The following is a 23,249-nucleotide window of genomic DNA, read 5'->3' as shown; positions in this document are numbered from 1 at the left end:
TACAAATACACAGCTTAAGTGCCTTCCAGTCTGAAGGCAGCTCACAGAAACCTTCCGTTGTATAAAAATGGAACTAAAAGGATTTACATTCCCTGGATAAATTTTAAAGTACTTTAAACATTTCCCTGTAGTAAATTATCTTCCTTCCATAGAGCAGTACTGAAATAAGGAGGTAAGAAAAAACAATTGAATTAAGCGTTCCAAGGAGTTTTCAGGATGAATTCATAACTAGCTCTGAGATTTCCTACTCGTAACCCAATCCTCTGACTGATTAAGCTTTTTTGGGTAAACATGTTTACTTTCATGTAAAATCTATTTAAATCAAATGAAGAAAATTTGCCTTAACAATGGTTTTGCAGCATAAAATGGTTCTTACAGTACCTGAATTGGCAATACCTTCTTGCAGTACCTTGGCTTTGGCAAGTAGGTGCACTGTAAGACCTGAGCCTTGCACACCCTGCTCAGCAAAACGGGTCTCCACTATGTGGCTAGTAGCACCACTGGACCAGGCAAAGCAATGAAATAGAGATTTCCAAAAAATCTTCAGTCCAGCAACGCCTGATGCAGTCAGAAAGGCACTCATTGTGTTCTTTATTTTGATATGAAGCTTAAATTATTGATTACTGCTCCTGTATTGAAAGCTGAAATCAAATACACCATCTGACTGACCATTTACATCTTCCACTCAACCTGCCATGTCCAAATAGCTTTTTTTTTTTAAAAAAAAAAAACCTTTTCAGAGCTTTGGTTTATGAAAATTCATGACAACACTTTGATTTTGATTTGGGACGGGAAGGAGGTCATTCCTTCTCCATGTTCCAGCTATTTCCTGATCAGGTCTGTTACATCAGGCTAATCCTTAACATACAGGCAGAGACCCTACTTCTGAAAACCCAGAATTCCTGAAATTTCTTGGCATGATAATGTGAAGTAGTTTGTATTGCTTGTGATTATTTGCATACATGACAGGCAACATAGCTGCTTTCCTAGGCACTCTCTTAAAATTGCTTTCTTCCCAACCTTTTAAAAGCTAAATGAACAAAAGAAATTATGGTAAATGACCTGTGGTATAAACTGTTTTATAAAATATGCTGCATGTTGTTGGCTGATGCAGTGAAAGCTTTATCCCATTTTTTGTTTTAAGCATCAGAACCACACAGCTACCTTGATCTCTCTCAAGTTGTAAGACACTGGGTCATAACAGTAAGAGAGAAACTGATGCATTTAAGTTTTCGAATGTTAACTTTCTGATTGCATGGTTGACAGAGCAGCTCATCATAGTTTCCTTATGCTCAGAGCAGCCAATCTGGTAGTGGTGTCATCCACTGGGATCACCTGCTCAGCTTGCCCTCTCCAACGCCAAAACCCAGCACTCAGAGAAGCAGTAACCACAATCATTGAGTATTTTCAAACATGGTACTCAAAACTAAACCAAAGAAAAGCACAAGCTTTGCCCACCTAGAGATTCAAATTGATTCTGGAAGTACATGGTGCAATAATGCTAAAAGTCAACAGCTAGATAAATAGCAAGCAATTCCTCCCTTACCTGACTGTGACCAAAACCAGGTCCTGAATTAACAGACTTTGGTAGTCCTGCCAGGCCCCACACCCTTCCAGGTATTTGTGATTGATCTTGTTCAAATAATCAGAAAGAACAAACAGTACCCATTTCTTTCAAGTCTGACAGGAAGGACATTAGCAGGACAGCACAGGATTTGCTTCTGCAAATCAGGTGTGAGTCCATGTTCTGCAATATGCAGACAGAACAGACCAGAGTTGTGCCATCCTTTGGAACCTGAGTTGCAGCAACCAACAAATTCCTGTTCAGCAAGCAAAACAAACAGAATTGAAAACAAAGCAAGGAGGAAGGCGTAAATGAGCCATCTACTAGGTAGAGATGAGAAACACAAAGGGCAGGGAAGTAAAACAGGCAGCCACAAAACTGAAGCAGAGATAACCTGCTTGTGTCAATCTAAGCAACTATTTTTGTAGGTTTGAAGTGAAAGCCATCATCCATCCACAGTAGTCATTTTACCTACCAGCAGCATTAACTGTTCTTTTCACACTCCCCCAACTACTTTAACTACATAAATCCCAAAGTCTTTGCAAGGTAAGTATTTTAAAAGTGTCTCAGGTCTTCAGAAACAGAAGGCTGTATGTAAATGGAAGAGTTACACATTTAAAGACCATTAATGTTTACTAGTTACTTATAAAACGTCTCCCAATTGGCATAGTTACCGCTTTCTTTGATGACTTCATTCGTCAAGCATCTATATACTGCAACAAATAGGCTTGCTTACTCCTATATGCTTTGCTCATACTAAAGATAATGCTCTCTCTGACCTGAACAGATTGTATGATGAGCAGGTATGGTAACTTACAGTCCATAATAAGTTTTATCCTTAACCACTGGGGTATATCCATAGTTTACAGAATGGAAATTAACAAAGTGGATTGGCTAAGTGAAGGTCACATACAAGACTGTGCTGGCACAGAAACTGGACTGTCATGTCATGATAGCCCCCATGTTGCATCCCCACTAAGGCTAGAAGAACTGTGAGCTGTCGGAAGTGCACAGCACCCTCAATTTTGTTTCAAGTCAGTGGCCGGGACCCTGCAGCACTGAATTAATATGCCACATAAATGCTGCTGCAACTAATAACAAAGCTGCCTGCAAGTCCTGTAAAATATATAACTTAAAAGGAGGATTTTTTTTTTTTCCAGTTTGAAATTTCTTTTTGCTCCTTGTAAACAATTTCCTTCAAAAATCACAACCACCTCAAGGGGCCTTCTAGTAGTTATCACATTTTTGAGCTGCTGTATTACTCATCCTTCCTTTCTGCCTCCCCGCTCACACCGTCTCCCCCTTCCGTATCATGCATCATGAAATTTACAGAATGGAAACCATTTTTAAGGCATCAAAATTATTGCTGAAGTTGAACAAGAGATGAAAGTCAAGTACCATGCTCTGCCTGCCTTTTGGGATTCCTCACATACCGTGTTCTGTATTTCACTCATCAAGACATCATGCTTAAAAAGCTACACCGCTTGAAGAATAGTGGAAACAACAGAAAGGAGAAGGGAAGAGAAGGCTGGACCCTCTTGCTATTGCTCATGTTTGCCTATAAAAAAAATTTGAAAAAGATACCCATGTCTGACAGCAATCACAGCCACCTGGACAGCATCTAATCCATGGATAAGGCGTTGATGTCAGCTCAAAAAAGACCAAACTTGATGGCCCCCAAAGGCCATTTTACAGCTCATGTATATATCTGACATTAGGGAAAGAGAGATTGCATCATCTCAGATATATGACACACTCTGTGTATGCAGCTGCTTTCTGGATTGACTTCCATGATAAACGTGTCACTTCTAGAGAAAATTGATGTGAGACAGAATTGTCATTACTCTAATTCATTCTTTCACAGTCACTTTGTCCACCTACTTCCAAGTTGCTTTGTAGACTGAGATTCGACACATCTATTGATTTCCTTAGCACATAAAGGTAAAAACATGTTTAAAGTGCCTGGTTGAACTGGGTCCACAGTACCTTAATAATTTGGATTTTTCAATTTCAATAAAATGAGCTAAAGCTGATGTAAGAAAGACTGAGACACAAACCTGTTTCAAAATGTCTTAATTGATCAAATAAAGCACCTTTGATAATAAGTCCTCCTGTTATCGTGCAGTTTGGTGTTAAATTTGGTTATACCAGTATTGTGTTTGTTCTTGCCTTTAAATATAAACATAATCCTGTCTGTGCATACAGATTTACTTTCAGGCAGTTGGGAGTAGTTAAAAACAATTCTAACAGTGCCATAATATATAACCCTCATAATTCATAATGTACTTAGATATTTACAGAATGAAGGCATATTTTTGCAGGGTTATAGATAATCTGGGTAAGTATAGTCCATTCTGGGCTATGAGTATGTCAGAATACCTCCTTTATTGCTGTCATACTGAGTGAGACCACGTGCCTGTCAGGAAATATATCTGCTCATTTATTTCCATCATTTCACTGGCCATCCCTGGTAATTACCAAATACAACTGATTGATTCGGGGTGGTTAGTAAAAAAAATTACACACACATATAATTAAAAATCTCTCTCTTTTTTGCACTTCTGTTGTCTGCTAATTCAGTGGAGCTTTGCTGCTCTGTTTACAACATTTCTGTCACTTCTGTGATACAGAACAGATTCTGCAAAACACCACTTTTCTGTTTATGGCTTCCATGCAGAAGGCAGAGACACAGCCAGGCTGAGAAGAGGCGAGCCAAGCCTTCCTGCCCTCCTCTCAAACACAGACCTGGCTCTGTGGCACCCTGTGGCAGCTGCAACAGTGCTGTGGGGAGGGAGCAGGGATAGACTGCAGATCTGCCACGTATTTAGCTCTGTGACTCTCCACAGGCTGAGAAGTGCAGAGTAGCAACTCTGCCCACGGTGCCTTGCCAAGTCAGTTCAGGGCTGTGGGCAGAACCTCCACCAGTTACATAAAATGCTGGCCATAAGACCAGCGATCTCCTGGCCAGTGCCACAGGAGAAGTGCTGCATTCAGAGAGCTGACCACAGGTCCGTTTCCTCAAATACCCTGCGGCAGAAGAGATGTAGTGCATCCTTCCGCCCGCTCCCTAGCTTTCCCCAACTCACTGCCTGAATGAAACCCTCCTCTTTGCCACATGCTAAGTTTAAGGAAAGCAGTAAGCACTGGATGTAAATTGCCAGTGTGATACAAATTACATCCATCTCTCACTCTTTTCTTCCTGTTTTTCCTCCTTGTGCTTGCCCCAGAGTGCACGTCCTGCTTTCATTCTAAGACAGTTCTATCTGTCAAGCCTGTCGCATTTTGCATCCATTCACACCAGGTGCAAAAACTAAAGCAGGTGCTACAGATGCACTACTAGCGCAATCTGTTGATGTTGTTTCTTGACATTTCACAAAAGAAAGCATGAGAGAGAATGAAAAAGGGGTAACGGTGGCAGGGTTCAATGCGATAAATGGGTTGAAAGTACCTTGCTCTGCTGTGATGGCTTCCATCAGACATGCCCAGCAAGGTAAAACAGGCACTTTTCAAACAGATGGTCTCAAAGTCTTTACAGCATTATGGCTTGGAGTAACAGCATACCTCACTGCCACATGCTGGGGAGGCAACTGTGCCGTGAAGGAGATGCACTCAATTTACCTGCCTGCCTTAATAGCATCCAAACGTCTGGTCTGTCGAGGTGTTAAGGTACATCTATGCAAAAGGCAGCTGCTAAAGGGACATAGCTGAGATTATGGAGACGAAATAGCCTTTTGCTAAAACAGTTCATTTACATTCTGAGGACAGAGGATTTTCAATCCATTTTGAACAAACTATGTAATCTCTGTGACAAGGTTTGCGTTACAGACAGCGTGGCTTGGGGACAGTGCACCACCAGAGTTTCACATCACAGAAACTCTTTCATACAGGCTGCAGAAGTCTGGTTACATCCAAAGTTGTGCAAATAGCGTATTAGTTGGGTGCTTCTGGCATACTGAGCCAAGCTGCCAGGCACTTCTGGGTACATACACTGCCTTCACTGGAGAGAATCCTTCAGTGAGCATACGAGACTCATTTCCAGTTGTCTAGACAGGCAGTAAATCTGGATTTGCAGGTTGCAGTAGGTCTGCCTCTCAGAAGGTGGCATAAATACAGCCTGGGTTTCTGTTCCCTATCTGTAGAATAGAGATAATAAATTACAACGCTATCTTTGCCTTTCTCTCTCTCGACTACTAAATTTCTAAGTGGTTTAGGAGGAAAAAGAACAGTCTCATCAAAACAGGTGTTTGTTGTAAATGACCAGCTGGACTCCAGGCCCTTCAGATTCCTTCAACTAGAAGCAGAAATCAGTGTGTCAGTTGGATATGGTTTGAGTTGGCACAGAGCATCATGAAGCAGTAGAGCAGGCTGGAGAGAGCGAGTGCCTTCTATCAAATTAAAATTTGGTATCTTTTTTTAAAGGCTACAGAGAACCTTTAGAAATGCAATTTCTCATTCAGAATATTTCAGCCTCTCCCTGAAGAGACCAGTGTCTATAAAACAGGTAACTATGGAAAGCTTTCTGTCAGCACAAGGATCACTCTGCAGACTGGAGTTCACTGGAACCCTTCCCCAAGCATGTTACAAAGTCATTATGAAAGGCTCTTCCTTCTGTCACAGAGCCATCTCTTCCTGCAGGCTGGAAAGGCGAGAACAAGCTTTCCACCATGGTGTGACAAGCAGAAATGTTCAGGCTGATAAGTGCAATAGCTGCCAAGCCAGATATGCCCCTCCAGTCTCCACCGTGCAAGTGAAGGGAAGCGGAACGGGCCAGGAGCCATGACAGAGGCCCTAGAGCAGCAGCCAGCTGGCCAGGATGGGGCTAGCCTGAGAGGGTTATGAGTCACATGGGGCAGAAGAAAGCCCAAGCAGCTTCCAGAGAGAGTGCTGCCAGCCAAGTCTCGAGCCTCCTTACCAAGGATGGCATGTTTTCTACAACATGTTTTGTACAACACCGATATTCCTTCAAGCACAACTGGAGTCTGCGGGATGGCCCCGCTCTGCACATTACCCCATGAGTCCAGGCAGCAGCAGACTCACAGACAACAACCTTCAAGGTGATTTAGCCTTAAAATGCAGCTAAGCCTTGATAACAAGTACATTCACAATCTGAACTGCTGGGTGAAGGCTTACTCCTTGGGACGTGGGGCTTGCTGCCACGCACTGCACAGGCCATAGGACTATGCGCGGGAACTGACAGCAGACCCAAGGAGACTGTGGTTCCATAAAAGCCTCGTTAGGAACTTCAGCCCCACATCCCTCTTGTCTCCAGGCGTCTCACAGCTGTGATGTTCCACAGTCCTGATTTTCAGCATCATGACACTTCTAGTTTTGAAGCTCGAGGCCTTGCAGGCTAGGACACTAATTAGACTGTTTGCTGCTCTAAACCAAGACAAATGCCTTCTTGAGACAAGAGAGATTCATCACAAGGTGCTAGAAACCCACAGTGTCCTTTTACTTCAGATGAACTGAGGATGCTGAGCACATGGGAAAATGAGGTGGCTAACTCATTTCCCGCTGTTACTTCGGAGCAAATGGCTAGGCTGCAACCCAGGCCGCCACAGGCAGTGTATCAACTCTCCTGCACCACTGACTCTCTGATACCCTCAGCAGGCTTTGATATCCAAAGGTTTATTGCGTTTAAAGAAGAGGCTCTGCCACAGTACCACTGCATCAGAAATGAGCCTCCAAATCATATTCACCCTGGGCCATGCAGATAGAAAAACCATTTTCTCTGAAATTTGCCTAAATTGGCATGCTATTTTCCGACTGCTGTCCCCTATTTGAGTGGGGTTGGCAGATTTATGCATTCAATATGTATTCACTTACACTACTTTTACCTAATGATAAAGGAAAATGTTAATTCATAAATAACCTTGGGTGGTGGCAGGCCTGAAATGTATACATTACTTATATCTGCGTTCAGCAAGCTGAAAAATGACAGAGTGCCCCAGCAGTGCAACCAGGCAAAGCATAAACCATTCAGCTGAGCAAGATGGAGAGTCTATGCTGTGCTCCCCTTACAGGCTAAGCTGGCAGGTCCTAGTTACACTCCTGTTGCAGATTAAGCTGGCTGTGCGAGCTGTCAGTGCCTGAGTCAGCAAACCAGAAGATGAAACAGAGAACTTCCAACCACACCTTGTGCATGCGGTTGCCACAGTGAACATGGCAGGTTGTGGCTCCCAGTCGAGCCATTGGTGAGTGTTGCTTCCCACCCACTGCCTCAGATAGTCAGGTGTTCCCTCTGCTCTTCTGCCGCAGGGGACCGAGAATCTCATTTTCCATGGGGCAAGAGATCCAGACACTTTAATAGCTTCATTTTTTCCAGGCTTACCCTCCCCTGTGAGGGTAAATCCCAGAGGTGCTGGGCTGGGTTTCCTCCAAGTTTTAGAGTCAGGGATTTTCATGAAAAGAGCCGACAATGCAAATGGCTCCAACAAAGTTTTTTTCCATGACCCTAGTGTCCATTTTGTTTTGAGCAGATAGCAGCTTTTATCTCTGTCCCATTTGGTTATATTTTTTTATCGCTAAGTGAACCTCTAGTGATGCCACTACCAGGGAGAACAGGCACAAGAAATTCATAGAATTGTTGATTTTCTCATACAGATCTGCTAACACACTTCCTTGCTGAGGCACAGCACCCCAGCTAGCTCAGGTGTCCACATTAAGCACTTCGCTTTCACACTGCAGTATCACCTTTTAGTCCATTACTGAACAAGTAGAGCACCTCTCTCAGTAAAAAAAAGTTACGCTTCAGTTATGCTTCAATCAACACCTGCTAACCAAAACATAGTCATGCTAATGTTTTCTTCTTTGTGAGTCCATCCCCATCTCAACCCCAGCCTGGCATAGCTGAGAATCTGAGAGAGAAAAGCTAGCGAGAACCCTTCCTCTCAGCTCACTCCAATTCAAACTAACTCCTTAAAAGAGACTAGCCTGTCAATTATTAGAGTTCATAACCTCTTTCTTAATTACCTACATTTAAACAAAGCTCTGAAATACATATGACAACTATGAATAAACTCTCATGTTCTCCAGCAAAGTCTAATTATTATTTTTAAATATAAATACACTTGAATAATAAAAAGAAAAAGCCTTTAATTTTTTTATTCCCTCAACACAGTACATGCGCAAACCTCCACTAATCACAGATCCCCTTCAGCAACAATGCAACCCATTATTTCTGAACTTTGGTACCTTCATCCTAGTAAGCTCTGGAGCAGTGTGACCAAGGAGACAATCAGCTTAAAGGCATTTGGATGCTAATGAACTACAGATGGGATGTTCAATACACTGAGAATGATAGTGCATTTAACTACATTCACTTACTCGGCGGTGAGTGCCAGAGCTGGGAAACCACAGGGAAGAAAATAGGAACATAGGACACAGTGTACACTAATCCCTGGCATCAATGGTTTGCATCTCTCTCTTCCAGGCAAAAGAAAAGAACGCCTAGATCTAGGGTTTGCATCCTAAATGAAAGATTAATGGTCTTGCTTTGGTATTTCTCTGAGGTAACTGTCCCATCAGTACATCCAGTTTCTATATAGTAGGGCTAAACATATGTTCTCATGTACTCTAATCCCAGGATTACCCTGGTAGATAGGTGAACAAGCAAGTGAAAGTGAATAGCATGCCCACTGGGTGTGTGGTTGCCAGAAACCTGCTCAGGCTGACACAGAATTGCTAAAAGGGACTGTACAACTGGTGAAATACAAGCTGTTTCGGCAAGGGGAGCCAGCAGTCCTGCACGCTTCTATAAAGGCATGCTACCCCAGCAGCCACGGAATGAGCCTATGGAAAGGCATACAGTGAATGAAACATGTAAAGCAAGATCTGTGTATGAAATAGTTGAGTAATGAATAGTTCTTTGTATGAAGCTTACAATAAAAGTCAGACTCCCCAGCTGCAGGAAATTCAGGTGTGAAAATTCTGCTGGAAATCTTCCAAGTCACATATCTTGTAAGGTCACAGAAGGGCAGTGGGTACCTCAAATTCAAGTGGAAGGAAAACATTTAGCAAAATAACGACAAGGTCCTACTCATGATTTCCACTGGAATTTGGAGACATGCTGTCTTTTACTGCTATTCACATGTATTTTGTGACAGATCCTGTTGGCACTGAAATGATTTGTGCCAGTGTCAACATTCAGCTTCTGGGATGGCCCAACACCCTAAGAATATTGAGAGTTATGAGTACAATGTGTGGAAAACTGTTATGCTAACTGATGCTTCACAAAACAGGAAAAAGGACAAAAGAGAGCCACACCACTTGACCAAGCTGTAAGCTTTGCAAATTTATCTTCTCATTCACCTTGCCTGTCTGAGCATGCCAATTTGAAACTGCTGTAAGCAGGACTGTAAGCAAGCAAAATGTTGTTTGCAATTCATCTCTGACAAACACAAACATTGTATTATACCAATGGAATCAAACTTTAATTTCACATTCAAATAACTCTTAAACCAGCCACCTTGTAATGTGCTTTGATGAGTTATTAACGTTTTTGAGAAGACGAATCTTCTTTGAATAGCATCGATTTAACAGTAATGGCTTTTTAAAATATTACCTCTTTCCAAGCTAACATGCAGAGAATTTGCTTAAATTGCAGAAAGGCAGGTAGGCAACATGAACTGCACTGCTGCTGGTACAGGATTCGTGTTGTTTGGTGTGTCTCTGACATCTGCATTTACTAATTGATAAAGACTTGAGACCACACCAAAGTACATGTCTCTCTCCAGTTCACCTAGCTGCTAATAAATGTTTCCAGGATTCCATATTTTCATTACAGAGTCAATTGAGGGGAAAATAGGTTTGCTCCTTGGGTCAAAATATCCCCAGAGAATGTGAGGTGCCGTTTGCATCTCCTTAAAGATTGCATCCTTGCTGCATTTTTAAAACAGAACTGTAAATGCCTTCATTTAGAGAAACTTCTCAAGCTGTTCATTTGCCTAAAGATAACAATATGAGCTATGCAAAACAGTTCCGGCAGGAAACAGGAGGAAACCAGAGCTAATAACCTGTGAGCTTCCAAGATGGTTGCAAGTCAAGGCCTTTCTCACAGAAAAATATAGTTTAAGGTTTTCCACCCATCCCTGAGCAGCCCCAGACACTACCATAATCCGTCTCCACCTCTGTATCTCTTTCAATGGGTTTTACGGCCACAGTTTAACCACAGTCTCTGGGGAAAGCAACCAGCCTGCATCAATGATCCTACAAACGGTATTATCCACTCTGTGGAACAGGCCATGGACTGAATGAGGTTTTCCTGCAAAAGGGGCCAGAGCCTTTTATCCTGCCCTCACAGCTGAGGAATATAATGTGCAACAGTACACTGAAATGGGCAAAGGGAGGAAAAAAATCACTTGGGAGTTATTCAAGTGTTTTCCAAGAGGCTAAAATCTCCACAGAATTAAATATTCAGAAAGAACACTGAATAAGGTCATGTACGACAAGCCATATATATGTAAAAGTATGACAGAGTAACTGAGAGAAACTTGGGAGTCAAGTGCACTTCTTGTCCTCACTAACACAGGTGCTGCAAAATAGATTTGTTTTCACAGCTAGTTTTATGGGAGGAAATACCCTTCTAAAATTCAATGGACAATCATTACTTTTACGTAAGCTTGTATTTCTGGAAAAGAATTCTAGAAGATGGTTTAAAAGCAAATAGAAAGAATTATCATTCTCTATGACTAACGTTTGTTGCTTTTTCTTCCAGAATCCCCCCCTATTTTTGTTTGTTTCTCTTAAAGGAAGTAGGATTTTTCACAACCATACAGATAAAGCAACATTTCAAGGTAATTTTTGCAGATGTTGCAGATAACTAATTATAGTGACCTTAAAAGATTTGGGCTTTAGCCCTTTTGCCTTCGTTTACACTCTTAGATATTACTGACTTGGAGACACAGTCAGATGCCTTCCTTTCAGTGATCACAGCACACTTCTTACCTGGTGAATTCATTAAAAACTATGTAGCTATCTGCTCTGATCAGTAAAAAAGACCCAGAATTTAGAATTTCAGGTCCAGGGACTGCAAAGTTGTTACTCTTCAGAAATGAGACTGAATGCTGTGTTACATCCTCATCTGTCTTGATGAGCTTTCCTCCTAATACTTAGTGAGGAGTTGTCATAGCTGGATATGTAGCCATAAAGAAAGCTCACCAAAAAAACCCCAAAAGACCAGAGGCTATTGAAGAAACTGTAATGCATCAGTTGATGGCTTTCATTCTGCTTTTTCCTAATTTTCAAAAGCTCAAGTTTTAGGATTCTTGCTTTCTTTGTGGATATTTGAACTTCTTAGCAGAAGAAATCACATGGATTTCAGGACAACGTAAATAAGCAGGGGAAAGCATGCACATTGTGGAGTAAAACTTTCATGTCCCTCTGGACTTCTGAGGGAAGGAAAAACATTGAGGACAGGGATACCAATGTCTGAAACAGGGAAGCCGGAAGAAAAGTAGATTGATTTTGGGTTCACTGATCAAAACATGTACACAATGTTGAAAGGGAAGAAAAAAAGACTCAAGGGAAACACTGAGAGCCCTGGGATGTGGAAAGATAGAGTACATAACTAGGATTATGTGATTTATGACAGGCACCAGGAAGTAAATCAATAGGAAATTGCAAAAATGAGAGTGCTGCTGTTGAATCAGATTTCTGGAGATTAACTGAGAGATTTCCTCTCGCATGGAGCAAGGGAATTGCTAGGATCTTAATAAACCACTTTGGATATACAGACAACAAATTTTCCCTATTAAAATAATCCCCTTAGGGCCTTTTGAAACTTCTGCTTTGAGAACTATGAAAGTTTGAGAACTCTGATCCTTTTTTAAAATCCTTCTCCCTGCTTCTCCTATCTGTAGGGAAAAGGTTCCTTAAAAAATGAGCAGGCAGGCAGAGGTTTTCCCATGGGATATTATAGCTTTCATGCATTCCCAAGAATAACTTTTACTTGCTTGTTTCTCCTCCTAAAGGTTGCAGTGGAAAAAGATTTCACCAGAGATTACATATTAAACTCAGTGTAGAGTTTGAGAAAGTCTTTAATGTTCATGCAAGCTGCGGTTTCTAACAATGATCTCACAATCAAGAGCAGCACAGGCAAGAGCTGGACTGTTTTCCTCCAGCTCTCTGAGTCTATCTTTTCTGACCATCCTTGCCTCAGGCTGCTCTTTTTGGGTCAGATCCAAACCCTGATCCAAACAGAAAGGTCCTGTAAACCTAATTAGGCTTTGGATGAAACACCAGGCACTTCAGCTTGCTTTCCGACACCACTCTCTCCCCCATCACTGCAGTCAGAGATGCTTTGCTGCATGCATTGTTGTTAACAATTGCTGTGCAATTAATGCTAGACTAATTTTGTGATATACACTGATGGGAAATAAAATTAAGTACTCAGCTCCTTTCCACTAGGGAATTCAGCCAGGACAACTTCCTTTCTAATGCATCTATGCCAACGTCTGAGAGAAGCTGTGGACCAGAGTCAAGCATAAATTATTTCCACTGTTTGTTTTGCTACCTCAGAGAAATGAGAAATTGCCAAGAAATAGCACTCTATCAGGCAGCCTATCTGCAAAAGCCAGGACTGCACTTTAACAAGCCTTGCTCCCAGGAGCTCTCGCTCTCAACAGTGGCTGGCACAAAAATATTGACACCAGCTCACAAAAAGGTTCCTAAAACTTCTGCAAGAGATGAAATAGTAAGTAGGCGCGCAGAGAGAATTAGTCTTTCATTTTCAGCATGCAGTGAGCAGAAAGGAGCATATTAGCAAGCCGGTTTGAGGAAGTTCACATTTCCTTTGCCCTTAGAAACAAAAAAAAACCCACCCTTTTTTGTAGGTAAGTGCCAACCAGCAACCACCTGACCCATTCTCCTATACCAGCTGGGAAGCTAGCAATGTCCACAGAATTTAATTCACCTGCCCACTATAAAGCCTAAATACACCAACTAGCCTGTTACATGCTTGTACAGACAGGCAGAGGTAGCCCAGCTGCCATGGACATTAACTTACCTTGCTGCTCTTACGCTGATGCTTTGCAAACCTTCCATAGACTGAGGGGCAGTTGTGCATTCCCAGCTAGATTTTCCAAGCCTCCCACCAAACTTTCTGTCCCAAACACTGTACTTCTGTTAACTGATGGTTTCCAAGATCCTCTCTTCTTCCTAGCCTTTTCATTTAAGGCTGACAACACATTAAGGAATTACAAGAGAGGCAGAAAAGTTAAGTCTTAACCTTAAATTGAAATAAAACAGGAGAATAGCCCACAAGCGTGCTACTTTCCTATATGGAAGTGACTCTAAATCTATTTAAGTCCTAAATTCGAGGAAGAGAAGGAGAATTGTCTCTGTTTTCCACAAACTTGTTCAACTGAACAGTCAGCCCTGAAGCCTTCAGAGACCAAGGAACCAGAAGGTACAGCTGCAACATTTTAGTCTGGAAAGCTTTCTGGTGAAGAAGAGGGTTTTTCTCTAGTTAACCTTCACAGAGTCAAACTATAAAAACAAACAAACAAAAAAACCCCACACAAAAACAAAACAACCAGAAAGAAAACAAAACCAGGCCTGAGGCCTCCCATTGTTATTAGCCATATCCATCTCCTGCTGCTTTTCTACTCCCTTTCTCTAATAAAGCAGTACAATGCCTTCTGGCTTGCCGGAGACCTCATGACTTTAGGGAAATCTATATTCTTCCTTCTTCCTGACAGAAAACCTGTCTGTCCTGAGAAAAGATCCCCTCAAACAGCAAAGCTGCAGGACCTTGCTTTCCCCAGCCACCCTAGCTGCTGCCCAGCTACTGTAAAGCTGTAATTAGCACCCAGTTACACTGGAAGAAAGTAATCACACCTTCAAGCAAGAAGGGTGAAGGCTCTTGGCAGTGCCCTTGGACATGTCATTTGCTGCAGTCCATGTCCCCCACAAAACATCTTTTTGCATGTATATGGTTTTGTTTTGGGTTTTTGCACTGCTCAGCACTATGCAAAGGGAAGGTCTTGTTTGCACAAGCAAGTAATTAGCAGAGGCTGGGTCATTAGGTAAGTATTCTTGGCAGGTTGTTTTTCGCTGAGTGTATGTTTCACTCCTAAGTTAGCTAGGCAGCTGGCAGCAATTACACCCAAAGCCAGGCAACCCATCTAGTGTATACAGACTAATAAAAAAAAGTAAGTAAAATGCTTTCAAGAGCATCTAAGTGGGAACGGCCACGATAGGTTTCTGACAAAAACTTATTTTTACATACTTTCTCTCACGTTACCCATCTTTCTTTATATTCAAGTCTTGCGTCCTCATTTGCCCTTCCCGCCCAGTTGCGCTTTCCATCCGCAGGCACCCCTCTGCCCCACGCACACAGACAAGTGGGCACCGGTGCACATGGGCAAGAGGAGCAGCCCCCACGCGGGTGGGTGCATTGGTAGAGCTCCTGGCATTCCGCTCTGGGGGTTTGGGTTGGGTCACAAGCAAGAGGGAGAGCGGCCGCGCTGAGCTAAGGTGCGTGCTCCTCGGTGCCGCGGGCAGAAGCTCCCTGGTATGGCAGCAAGGAGACGGAAGCAGCAGCGGTTGTTGCAGTCCACGAAATACGGCTGTCTAAGCAGTCATGAAGGGAGACAGCCCAGCTCTGCTAATGCAATGCCTCCTCTTGCTAAAGGGCTCTCAGCTACTTTTTCTAAGTTACACCGTCTCCCCCTCTCCCTTTTCTCTCAACAGGGAGGGAGAGGATATGAAAACTGTGGAGATGGGGCTTTCCCTGCATTTCAAAGTAGTATAAAACATAATTTTACAGTACAGTGAGGAAACCCTCAAAACAGGAGAAGCCAAGAGTTCCCACTGAAGTCAAAGAGCAAGAGCAAGGCAAGGTTGGGAATTCCCAGGGCCAAATATAGAGGCAGAGTGGAGCAGATTCACCAATACTTGCAATCTGTGTGTGTACCTTCACTGGCAGCAAATGGAAAGTCAGCTCTCTAGGACATTTTTCCGAATCCAAGAGGCTTGTTGGTACCTCCAGACTATACACTAAGATCATATTTGATTTCAAACTTTCTGGTTTATGTAGTCAGGGCAGTGTCCATACAGTAAAGCCAAGAATGTTTAAAAGCATCAAGGTGCCACTGATTCAACAGCCTTGATGATGCTTTGTACCAACGGACTTCCCAAACCCATCTAGATTTCTATTTCTGGTGGGTGAAGGAGCTGGCATCAGGCGAGATGCTGGTGTCAGGAACAGTGATGTCTCAAATAATTCAGAAGTGGGTTTTGCCAACAAAAACAACAGTTAATTTTCTCTAACAGAGGAATATAAAAATAAAGTGCTAGTCAATGTCCAAAAAGGTCTCTTATCCAACAAGGCAGTTTATGTCCTTCTGCTCTCTATGCTGGCTTCAACGCTGTAGTTAACTAAAGCAAACCCTATACTGATGACGTGCCTGGAGGATATTTTCACACACAGAATGAAACCTAGCCATGTTTGTGTTTGGGCACACAAGAATACATTTTAAATATAAAACAAGTTTTGAAAGGATATCAGGATCCCATTATGCAGGAAATGAAAACACGCCACTGGTGAGGTTCCATTACTTGTGTATCTGTGCATCACATCCTACCTAGTCCAGCGCTGTCCATTCCCTTGTGAGTGATGGCTACTCAAACAAGGGAAGAAGCTAAAGTATCAGTCAGAGCCATGCAGGCAGCTCTTGTGCAGCTCCAGTTGCCAGGGAGATGCCATCCACCCTGTGTCCAAATCGGAACAGCTGTCTCATTTGGAACCTGACCTGCAGGCAACAATGAGCATGCTGTGGCCATTGGTGACAAAATGGGCAAAAAGAGGAAAAATAGTTACAGACACTAATAAAAATGCAAAAATAACTCAACCTCCCACCTTGTTGCTGAAATAAAATACTTGACCTAGCAAAATATTTCTAATGTAAGCTAATGAAGGACATGGTTCCTTCTCACGGGTGTTGAAAAAGTGCAGTTACCATAATTCTATTTCCATTTGCACATAAAAAAATGCCTATCCAAAGACTGCTATAGCTGGTGGGAGATTTCACATTCCGTGGGCTTTGCAGGAGACTTATGAAAATCCAGGCAGTGTTTGAGGATGATGTTGTGCAACAAGCTGCTGAGCGCTCCGCAGATGACAAGACTCAATTCCTTCCCGGGGTTCCCCTTTGACAAAATCAGGCAAACCAGAGCTCCCATCACCCCCGCGCTATTCATGCAGGAGGTGGTTCTTGCTGCCCCTGTTCTCTTAAGATCAAAACTGTAAGGTCTAACACCAGTGTTGATCGTTTTTGCTGATGTTTAGGCTAAATATTGATGCCCACTGGGATGCCCCCACCACAGCTGATTTGCATTCAGTATTTTAAATAGTGAAGTGATAAACGGATTTGAGAAACTGAATAAATCACTGCACACATGAAAAGCAGTTGCTGTCACTTATGTACTAAAATTTAGTCGTCCCTATTCATTTCGGGAGTCACTGTAAGATGGAAATACTGCCTTGCAATGCTTACAAATGCTCCTAAGAAGTAATTTTAAAGCCTATACTCCCTTTGCTTTCTATCTTTCAGTCAAATAAGTCAATACAATGGCCCTTAAGGCTCCTGCATCTTCTGCCTGACAGACGCATAAGCTTGCCATGATCCAGCCTGAACCTCCTTTCTTCTTTGCCACCAACCAACTTAAAGCTCTTCCACTATTTCATCTATCAATATCTGTATGCACTGGGCAAGATTTCAAATTATTATCTTTGTTTCTGAAATTATGATAACTAAGCATGCACAAAAACACAGACCAAAAGTTATTCCGAAAGTATCACACCCTTCTAAGCAATGTTGATGATAAGTTACATAAGCTTTTTCATATAGCACGCTTAAAACTACATTCAAAATTAGTCAGCTTGATTTTTTTCCCCCCTCAACAGGTAATGTGGTCTGACTGCAGTGAAGGAGCTTGGGAGGGAGCCTGCCAATTTCAGTGAAGCTAAGAGAGAATTTTCAAAGACTGAAGAGGACATTTTGTTCCAGCTTTCTCAGGTTCTATTAGACTACTTTATGTGAGCACAAGCACTCAGACAGTACAGGCACGCACATTGCATACCAGCAGTGTATGTATAATTAATTTCAGCATTACCAGAAAGAAGTATTTTCATTAATTCACTTATGTTTGCATACTCAAACAAATCAGAATTTGTATTAAATATAAAACGTAGTTTTTCCTATTTTCCAGCAAACATTCTTAAACAGGATTTCACATTCTCTATTTCTCCAGTTTCTCCTTTCAAACATATTCTTCAGATTTCCCTCATCGTACCTCATACTGACACAAGAGTGATGTTTTCTGTGCTACCCTACAATAAACAAATTGTTTGCATTTAATAAAGACAAGTAACCATTTAAAAAAAAATAAAAAAGACAAGCAAAGCCAAAACAGATTTTAATTTCAAGTTCCTTAGGGTCTTGTTATATAAAGAACAGCCTGAGGGCAGGTATCTTACAGACGAGGGAAAGCATCTTGACAGGTTCCTTTAAACTGAGATCCTGTTTTAAATTTATCTCTATCCTTGTATTTTACAATCTCAATTTTAAGGGTCAAAAGCCAGGCAGTTTAGTAGCAAGTATTACACCCTGCTATGCTTGTTTGCACTCCCGAACTGTATTCTTAATAGATTTAAATGCTAAAAAATATCACAAATGTAGTAAAGAGACTGAAAGTTTGGAGGTTTTTTTTAGAAATATTTCTTTCCTTCACAAGGTCACTGCTTCACTGGACTGGAACAGTGGATTATTAATACCATGTAATCCCAAAGAGGCTAAAGATCTCTCGACCCATGAAACTCACTGGTTTGTGAATCTGCAATTAGGATGTGTCTGATGAGAGCAGAAATAGAGGTGTAGGAAAGAGGAAAGGAGGCTGTCGAAATTATGAAACAAAGTATGCCTTTTCTGGGCACTACAGATGCCATTGTTATTAGTAGGACAAGTTTCATCTTCTTTTACTAAAAGAAATCAGTTCTGCTTCCTTTGTGGTTAAATATTCCTCACTACTTCGAAGCACAGAAAAGACCTGTTCCTTTTCCTTTTGCATCCCTGCCCTCTTAGGCAGGAGTCTCGGTAATCAATCCCACCCCACAGGTGCAGGAACAAATTCTCACCGAGCACTACCTGCTGTTGCAGGCTACAGACAGCCTCTTGGAAGACTTGTTCCTGAACCAGGCATAATATTATTGCTATTACAGGTCCTCTGATGACCAGTTAGGGTTATGTCGCCAATTAGTAAACTTAGCTGATGTTTTCTAGTACCAAAGCCCTATGTGGTTCTCTGCATTTGGGCTTAGCTAGAAATTTACTATCTAGAACAGTATTTTCTGTGTCTAGCATCTGTCTTGGCCTGATTTGCTGTTTTAGTTTGTTATTGTTGTTGGTTTTAATATAGCCATAGTGCTTCTGTTATTTCTGAAAAGAACTCTAAGCTTTATCCATGAGGATATATTTTGCTTTCAAAAATACCTGCTGTCTCTTCAAGAGACTTTTTGTCTGATCCCCACAAATCTTTGTTATTTTTATTACTAATCAAGCAAAGTGCTGTTTATAACAGCGTAAGCCAGTAGTAGAATCATAGAATGGTTTGGGTTGGAAGGGACCTTAAAGATCATCCAGTTCCAACCTCCCTGCCATGGGCAGGGACACCTTCCACTAGGTTCATGTTGCTCAAAGCCCCAACCAGCTTGGCCTTGAACGCCTCCAGGGAGGGGGCATCCACAGCTTCTCTGGGCAACCTGTTCCAGTATCTCACCACCCTCACAGTAAAGAATTTTTTCCTAATATCAAATCTAAATCTACTAAGAGTAATATTTTTCATATCTTTGGAGTAGGCTCCAGGACTCCACACTCTTCTGCTTTGTTTTTTTTCTGTTCTAAGGATCCCTTCACTTAGAAGTATAGATCAGCACAGCTCTGCTACTTTCCTTTCTTATTAGTCTCTCTCTTCAACTGGCTGTGTTTAAAGGTGTTTGCAGTTTTGCGGAGACTTGGCTGATAGCAGTTCTCCAGCTGATGATGAGTAGGAGTGAAACGCCCGAGCATGATGGTTTCCCTGCTCTTTGATGAGAGTCTCCAGTCTGCTGAAGTGTTTTCACCCATGCATTGCTCTCCTAACCCATCCAAACATACCATACATTAGCAGAGGGTTCATCAGCAGGATTTTAACCTAGTCGTGCATTTGAGCTCAACTCTGTAAAATAATTGGGTACCATGACTTCAGTGCAAATTCCCTTTGTATACAAAGGATCATAACTTGAATTTATCAGACCTAAACCTTGTTTTCAGCAAATTCCTGTTCTGTTCCTTGACATTTTGAAAACAGTAGCCATTTCTTTGCACAAAAAGGAAGTATCATTTATAATCAGTTGCTGTAGCTAGCTGTTGACTTCCAATATAAACTTCAAACTAAATGCTATGGTCGTCAGCACCTCTGTTTCTTTCTGGCCTAATAAAATAATATAAAAGTGTATGCATACCTGAAAAGCTTAGCTTTTAATTTATATTTACCCTGGAGAGACAGATAGGTAGGTAACTGCCACACTAAAAGAACTACAGCAAAACAAAATAAGGAAAAGAAATTCTGGAAAGGCAACAGTACAGGATGATAACATGCCTACATCTATCTCTGAAAATCTCAGCAAAGATCAGGTTCAAATATTTCTCACATGCACAGTTCTGCACCTCTGGTGTATTAATACAACCCCAAATGTGCAGCCATTTATGTTCATATGCTGTAAACTGCGGTGGGTCAAGAGCAGACACATGTCCCGTTCAGCTGTGCTTTCTGCGGCAGCAGTAACATCCAGCAGAGCAGAAAGCTCAGAGTGGAAACTGTTTCAGCTGCCTTACAGTCATGGCAATGACCTGCTGGCACCTGTAGTCTTCAAGAAGGAAGTGTCTGTCTTTTCGTCTGAGCTTAGGAAAGAATCCAGAAAAGCCTGGGTAGCAGAAGTTTTCTTTGAAAAGAAGAGAATTTGAAATAAACTAACACTGTATATTCAGAAATGTCAATGAAAAAAATTCTCAATAAATAGAAAAAACCCTTTTCCTTAAGTTTATGATGTTTGTAACTGCAGGTGAAAGACACAGTAATTGTGTAGGGTACATCAACTAATGACAAGTCAAGACTGAAACTAATAGACTGCTAGCCTCATCTGAACCACTTTAAAGCTATTTCACACTTACAAGTCTTTTGACCACCATTTGATAGTCAGCTGTTTCTAGCATGTCACGCCTCTCTAGATAGAGTCAACACCACAAAGCAGAGAGAGTGCTTTTAAGACAGGGAATTACAGACATTGGAAATTTCCCATTTACAACTGGCAAGATGTCACTATGTAGGAAGCAAGTAAAGCACTTTTTTGCCAACATAGAGGAGGCAAAGGACAACGTCTCCTCTAGTGATATTTCAAATTGCTATTTGATGAAGTTGTCAGATTGCACCAAGTAACTACTCTCTGAAAAGGCATGTTCTGGGGATTTCATCGGCTGCCTGTCACTCAGCGGGACAGTGCACTCCCATGTGTTTAGGCTTCTCTACAAATCACTGGCTTATCTCAAAATGAATGCTCATCTTGGTAGATTTAGAAGACAGAGAAAGCAGGAGTGTATCATCCATGGTCTTCTATACATTTTTCCACACGTGGTGGGGAATGTGCTGAGTTTTTTATTTGCTGAGGATCAGAACTATTTCTTGCTAAACATACTGCATTCTTAGCAGGTGCTGTGCTTCAAAAAGTAAGGTGGACGGATGTAGCATGTAGCAATTTCTCTCTCATTTACTGCCAAATGTACACAGTGCATGCGTTTGCTCGATGAACTGTTCCTCAACAAACTGCTCTACTATGCTTAATGGCCTCTAGGCTTTTGAGTCTGTTTTTATTTTTACTTTTTTTTTTTTTTTTTTTTTTTAGACCTTGATTTGAGGAACTCTTCTTACATAGGTAGGTATCTAGGCTCTTTGACTACTGCAGCACTCTTACTGTCTGCTTGAGCAGTGACAAATAGACAAACACTGGTAGCAGCCTTAGGCCTGCCCTAGCAATAATTTGCATTATGAAAAGGTTATCTGTCTTTTCAAGAGATTCATACCTGCATGTGACCGACATACCGACCACTGCTCTTGTAACTTGGTCATGTTACATGTGATTCATTCTAGGCAGCAGTCCGAGTGAGTCTACATCTTTAAGACAGTCAGATGTAGTGAGACATGAGACAAAAAAGTACTTCTAGATTCCTGGTTAGAAAACTAAACCCTCCTGTCTGAAGAAGTCAAGGAGTGCTATAAATAAGAAAAAATAAGGACAACTTAACTGAAAATTTCTTCTGGAAACACTCCTTTTTCAGATCTCTTGCTACTTTTCCCTTGCCGTTGACCTTGTGACCAGAAGGGGTCAAAATCCTGAGATGGCTGTTACAATGAAGTGGTGGGGAGCTGCTGGCACACGCAGTAAGTTCAGTTGGCAAAAGCTATGAAATATATATGTATATTTTTTGCTTCCAAAGACATATTCACACCTCTGTCACAACCTTACTCCCATCTAACTCTCCTTGGAGCTTTCATCACCCTGTCTAATTTTTTCTCAGACATCACGAGGGGTCATTTACAGTGCCTCCAGTCATATTTGCTGTTTCTGTAGGGTTTAACTAGAATAAACTTCACCCATATCATCTCAGTGAAGACCTCAACATCCTTCCAACAACAGCTTCTACAGACACACTTGCATCTCCAGGAAGAAGGCAAGGTGACATTCTGGCTCTCCTGCTACTTGCCTAAATAACTTCTTTAAGCCTGCAAAGCCACTTATGTATTTAATACATTGAATAATAGCACTTGCCCTTCACGAGCAGTGAAGCATGCCCGTAGTCCTAGAGTGAATCAGCACCAGCAATGTATTCAGCGCTCAGGAGTTCTGCCCTCCACCCCTGCTCCCCTCACGTTTCATCTGTCTTTGTGAACATGCTGGTATTGGTTGCAAAGGACACTTTCTCATCAAGGTAAAGCAAAATGATGCTGTCACAGTAGCTGCAACAGTATACTAAGCTCCGCTGGCTGGAGACACAAATCAGTGTTTATTAAATAGAAAAAAGGTCACAACTTGGAGGAGAGAAAAGCTGTCTGTAAGCATCTTGTAACTCACAGAAGAGTGCTAATAAAAGCACTGTAAACATGACTTTTTTGTGCTTTCTGAATAGCTCATTATGGTGTCTTAGCTGTGACAAAATTCATATGAATGCAAATTTAAGTATTACAACCTATTCAGCATCTGAAGAACCCTTCTTGTAAACTCTGTCTTTTACGAATAGACATACACTGTGGAAAAAATATTTGGAGATGGTTAACTTACTTGTAGTGATGCTTTCACCTCAAAGATGCTATGCCTAGTCTTACCCTCAACTTTGTAACCAAATATCCTTCCTCCCTTAAATAAATTTGAGTTTTTGCACAGGCTGTGCAAACAGCAACAATCCTATATGTGGAGGACAAACACCCTGGCTACATATAATGCTATCACACTACAATTCCTGCATGGCGGACTGTAAATTAGTGGGCTGGGAGACTGAACTGCCATTTCTACCCTTTCCCATACTCAGCTGGCTGTTACTTAACTTGTATAAGAAATTCTTAACAGAATGGCTTGTCTGGCTTCCTATAGGTG

The sequence above is a fragment of the Phaethon aethereus genome (assembly GCF_964289735.1).
Source record: "Phaethon aethereus genome assembly, chromosome: 7".
In the NCBI taxonomy this organism is placed as follows: domain Eukaryota; kingdom Metazoa; phylum Chordata; class Aves; order Phaethontiformes; family Phaethontidae; genus Phaethon; species Phaethon aethereus.
This window is presented reverse-complemented; position numbering follows the sequence as displayed.